The sequence below is a fragment of the Sturnira hondurensis genome, unplaced genomic scaffold (assembly GCF_014824575.4).
Source record: "Sturnira hondurensis isolate 20B ecotype Veracruz unplaced genomic scaffold, ASM1482457v3 Scaffold0008710, whole genome shotgun sequence".
Lineage (NCBI taxonomy): Eukaryota > Metazoa > Chordata > Mammalia > Chiroptera > Phyllostomidae > Sturnira > Sturnira hondurensis.
This window is the reverse complement of record NW_028081341.1, coordinates 3,216,287-3,222,512: the sequence shown is the minus strand read 5'-3', so window position 1 is coordinate 3,222,512 and position 6,226 is coordinate 3,216,287.

Here is a 6,226-nt window from a genome sequence, read left to right as displayed (position 1 = left end):
GAAAACATAGACTTTGGAAACAGATAAATTTTGGTTTGATTATTATTCCATTGTCTGCAATCTGAAATGTTAAGCAAATAGTTTGCCCTGATTTTTCTCATCTGTCAATCATCCTTCCACAGAAAACTTGTGACAACTATTTCAGTTACTATTACTGTAACTGAGAAGCACATGAAAACTCTCAGAGTATGAAACTGATTTTGGAACTAAGATGGAACCTTGGATTTCCTCACTTCAGTTGTTGAAGTGTTGGTCATCTCTCCCACAATGTTCCTGTATAAATCAATTTTATTTGTTTTAATTTGTCTTTCTCTTTTGAAGGGGAGGGAATGTCTTATTTTTGTTTTACTTTCCCTGTCATCTTACACTGAGTCTCTATCATGGCCAGTTTCTCTGGTGAAAACTATCACTGTATAATTATTGAGATATTCCACTTGGAACCTTCAATATCACTTGGATATCTGGTGTTTCATGTGTACATAGGGTTCTTTTTATTTGTTATCCTCCTGTCCTCAAGTAAGAGCCTCATGGAACCTATAAGAAATGAGAAGTCCATGTTACTTAGTCATCCCTGGGACAGCAATTACAAATAAAAATAAATAGATTTCATTGAACATCAACTGATCTCTCACTCTTAAGTGACTTTCCTATTTCATTTACTTTGTTTTCATGGAGCTTCGGTTAATATTGTGTTGGCCAAAAAGTTCATTTGGCTTTTTCCATAAGATGGCTCTGGTAGCACTTGGTTGTCTTTAGCTTCATTTGAAACAATTGTGTTACATTGCATTGTGACAGCTGTCATATCAGTGTGCATTAAAAAAACATCAAAATTGGTGAATTTTTGTATAGCCATTTTAATATTGAAGATGAAAAAATAAGCAACATTTTGGCACATTACACTATATTATTTCAAGAAAGGTAAAAATGCAACTGAAATACACACACACACCCACAAAAGATTTGTGCCATGTATGGAGAAGGTGCTGTGACTGATCAAACATATCAAAGTGGTTTGCAAAGTTTTGTGCTACAGAGTTCTCACTGGATGATGCTCCATGATCAGGCAGACCACTTGCAGTTGACAGCAATCAAATTGAGACATTAATTGAGAGTAATTAATGTTTTACCACATGGGAGATAGAGACCATACTCAAAATACCCAAATCAATAAAGTTATTGGTGAAAATGAAAAATTTGCCTTTTATTTGACAGAAAAAAAAAAAGCCCTAAATGGGCTTTTCAGCCAACCCAAAGTTACTCCATCTTGTTCTCATGAATTTCAAGGGGAAAGAATGCTTGACTCACAGGTAAGAACTGGCTGCCCTCACTGCGACATTGTCCCTGGATTGGTATCTCTACTTTGATTCATCATGTCCACTCCCACTTTATCCCCAAAGTCTTCTATAAATAGAGATTATCTTTTGGCCCCCAAACCCCCCCTAACATTTTGTAGAATGATAATTTAAAGAATGCCACAATACCCCAATTTTAGCTGATAATGGGGACATTGGTGTGAGTAAAATTAAAACCAGTAAAAAAAAAAAAAAAAAAAAAAACCCTGTTCATTATTAAGAATCAAACCAGCAATTAGCAGCTTTCGTAGACTTGGGCCAATTTTCCTTGGCTTCATTCTTGGGTCCTTCACTCCACACAGAGTTAAAACTGCAGAAGGTCAGAAAAATCATACCATGTTTGGTCTTTGCTTTGCCAGTCAACCAGTCGAGGCCCAGAGAGATAAACTGAGCAGCGCCTCCCACCTCCTCCCGTCCGCACTTCTGCTTCTACCGTCTTCTCTGCAGAGAGCATATTTAGACATCTCATTAGTCACGGGTATGATTTGGGAGGACAACATATTGATTTAGTTTCACCTCCAACCTTTGACAGCTATGGACTTTGGGGGGTCTCCTGAAATGATTATAATAGCAAGCGCATTAGCTTTCTATGGCTCCTTTAATAAATTGCCAGCCACAAATTCAGTGGCTTAAAACAATACATTTGTTTCTATTGTCTTACAGTTGTAGATGTTAGAAGGCCAAAATGAACTGCCTTTCTTCTGGAGGCTCTAGTGGATACTTTGTTTCTTTACCTTTTCCAAGTTCTAGAGGCCTCCTGATTTCCTTGGCTTGTGGACCTGCCTTACTCTGATTGACTTCCCTCTTCACATCTCTGCTTCTGATCCTCATGCCTCCATCTTAGAAAGAGCCTTGTGACACCATTGAGCCCATGCAGATAATCCAACATAATCTCTCCATCTCAAGAGCGTTAACTTAATCACGCCTGCCAAGTGTAATTTGCCATGCAAGGCACCATATTCACAGGTTTGGGGGATAAGAATGCAGCTGTTATTCTTCCTAGCACAAAAGTATTGGCTGTATTTGTTACCAATGACATGTCCTCCATCAATGTCTCAGTGTATAAGTAAAACATTTTACTTATACCTCCTGAGGTTTGACTTAATAAAGTCATGAGTCACTCCTCACATGTGGAAAATTAATAGTTCTCTTCATATACTGAAACTTAAGGGGTAGTTGATGGTGGTAATGATATATACTGAGATGTAACATGACAATCAATATACACATAATGAGAAGCTTCTATTTGTAAAGTGTCCACATTACCATTGTTACTCATTACCTCCTTAAGCGTTCTGAAGTGGGGGGTGGGGGAGGGTGGAGTCTTAGCAGTGACTGAAAATGGCCCCAAACCTGTAGCTATGCAAAATGGATTTCTGAACAGACCACCAATATTTGGAGAGCCAGTGAAGAACTGTCTTTATACTTAGGACACACCAATAGCTCACTTTCACCATTTGGATAAAGCTCCATGCAGCACTTGCAAGACAGACCAGCACCTAGATAGATTCTTGACTGCTCAATGTTAAGGACTGATAGGAACTCATATCAACCATCGACCTCCTTTGAGAACCATTTTTGGTATATTAAATATATATAAGATGTCCTCTTCCTTGTGCACAAAGATGTTTTTACTGACTCCTGTCACCAAGCAGTCAGTTGAGTATAAGTAGTGGCACTTCTTCAGCATGTCTTCTTGCTCCCTCTCATTTGTGAACAAAGATATGGATTTTTCAATGAGCTGGGATCCACAGATAAGAAATAAAGTGTGCCCAGCACAACCCAGGCATGTGCCCTGACCAGGAAACAAGCAGTGACCTTTCATTTTACAGGATGATGCCCGACCAACTGAGCCACACCTGTCAGGGCTATAGAACTTTCTTACCTTATGAACTTTTCCCTCCTGTACCTACTCAGGGTACAGTGGTGTAGAACAGGGTTTCTCAGCCTTGGAACTGTTGACACTTGGTGCTATGAAACTCTGTTAGGGGGCTGTCCTGTGCACAGTAGGAGGTTTAGCAGCATCCCCAGTCTCTTTTCACTAGATGCTGGTTGTACCTCCCCCAAGAAGTGACAACCTAAGTGTCTCCAGACACTACCAAATATCTCCTAGGGAGGAGGAAGCAAAATTGCCCCCAGTTAAGAACCGAGTGACTTAAAGAAATATGTATTTCTCATTTCCCCATGGTAACAATAAATATAATTAATTAAAAATAAGCTCTGGCTGGTGTAGCTCAGTGGATTGAGCATGGGTCTGCAACCCAAAGGGTCACCAGTTTGATTCCCAGCCGGTTCAGGTCCCAGCAGGGGGGCACATGAGAAGCAACCACACAATGATGTTTCTCTCCCACTTTCTCCCTCCCTTCCCCTCTCTAAAAATAAATAAATAAAAACTTTAAAAAATAAACTAAAAACAAAAAAAATTTTTCTACTGCAAGTCTTGCGCTGCATCTGGGTATTTTTATTCTTAAATCTCAACCTGTTTCTTATCATTTCACACGTCCTTAACAGCCTTTCTAATCTAACTAATATGTAACCCTTATAATGTTAAAAGATTGTCATACAAAATTCACATCACCATCAAGCTTGATACTCATGTATGATGGAGCTACAGTAGTGATTTTCAACCTTTTTAAAAAAGATTTTATTTATTTACTTTTAAAGAGGGGAAGGGAAGGAGAAAGAGAGGGAGAGAAACATCCATGTGTGGTTGCCTCTCACATGCTCCCAACTGGGGACCTGGCCCACAACCCAGGCATGTGCCCTGACTGGGAATCGAACTGGTGACCCTCTGGTTCACAGGCCAGCACTCAAAACACTAAGCCACATCAGCCAGGGCTCAACCTTTTTCATCTCATAGCACATATAAATTAATTACTAAAATTCTGCAGCATGCCAAAAAAATGGCATAATTTTGATTAATTTCACACCAGATGGTTATTGTTACATTGGCTGTTGTCATTTTTTTTGTTGTTGTTTGACATTCTGAGGGAAAGGAGGTCAGTGCCCCTGAATGAACAGTCACATATTGCATGTTACAAAATTTGTTGCAGCACACTGGCATGCCATGGTACACCAGTTCAAAACGGCTGAGCTACAGTCCTAATCACATTTCTCCTGTACTCTCAGGCTTGCACACCAACCTATGTCATAATCGCAATGGCAACATCTGGACTTCCTCCCTTGCTCTTTGAATGTAACCCCATCTTCTATCTATTTTCCATCCTGTCTCATTCTAAACGTTTTGTTTTGTTCTCTAGCCAGTTTCTCCTTTTTCCCAGGGTTCCTTCAAGAATCCCTGCTGTCTTGGGTTTAAGCAGCCCATTAGATGGAACAGTATCAAAGGCTTTCTGAAAACTGAGATTATCCATGTTGCATGCATTACCGTTTCCAATGTGTCCGTAAGCTGCTCCAAAGTATACAAAAGAGCCAGTGAAGTTAGATAACATCTTTCTACATAAACCCCCTCACTCTGTCTTCTTGAGGCCAAAACACCCATCTGAAAGGGAGAGAGATGCTTGTCAAATATGTTTTGAATGCAATCCAAATATTTGGATGCTTGGCATCATGTCGACAGGCATCTGGAAAGCTGATAAATTTTTCTTCTAGATACTTTGGTGGTGTATAGCCAGAGCTTCTGAGTCCTCTTGGAATACTAGCAAATGTGGTTGGTTCAGCATTAACTAACATTTATTGAGCCCTTACCAAATATCACACATGCAACATGTACTTGATCCTCATGAACACCTGATATGGTATCTGTTTTTGTTCCTATTTTACAAATAAGAGAAATGGGTCTCAAAGACTGAGATCCCAAAATAAGTGGCAGACTCAAATTTGAACCCAGATGCTCTGACCCCTGCTTCCATCTCCCTCTCTACAACACAGAGGAAGAGCATGGTGTCCTGTGCCCAAGATACAAGTTTTAATTTTCATTAAGTAACTGTCCATTGGTACAACTCAAAATGTGATCCTTGAACCAATATTGTCAGCAACATTTATAAACTTGTTAGAAATGCAGAATCAGGGCCTCCACTGCTGACCTACAGAATCAGAATCTGCATTTCAACAAGATCCCCAGTTGATTCCTATATACATTAAATCTTGAGAACTACTGCTCCTTAGTTCTATGAATATGGGATGATGATCACCTAGTTGGTCACTAGACTGTGTCCCTTTAAAACACCAGGTTGACCAGCTACTCAGCCTCTTCCTGATGCCCCTGCCTACTACCTCCCTCCACTGGGGTACTCTTACATCTTCCTGGGTATAGAATCCTGCCTCATATTCTAGGCTGGAAAAGACCAAGAGGTTTCAACTCTTCTGCCAATGCCAATGGATCTGCAGTGGTTTCCTAGAACTCTGTGTTGATAAGGAGTTGAGGTTCTTCTATCTGTCTTAGGCTGGGATTCTGATATTTAGTATGCCGAACTCTGGGGGTCAAGAGAAAGATCTGACTGGACATTTGGAAGGAATGGACACACAGAAAGCAACGGAATCCTTACTGGATCATGGGTACTACATAGAACAATGGATCTTAATCTTCCTTTGAAAATTTAATGGACCCTATGGATCTTTGCTTCACAAAAAAAAATTCATATACAACTTCACATGCAATTTGAGGGATTTAAGTACCCTCTAGGCCTTGCAACATGATTTAGATTTCATCAATGAGCTAAATATAGAGAATTTAAAATAAAAATAAGACATGTTCCTGATGTTTTGGAGTCTGAAAAGGAAAAGTGAGGCAGATGTGAGCATTTTCAGCAGCTGAACTGCTGGAGTCAGTCTACCCACTAGCTCCATCAATAAGAGGCTCAGTTGTGGTGACAATAGTGGTAGCAGCTTCCTGACTTTGTACTCACAGCAATTTT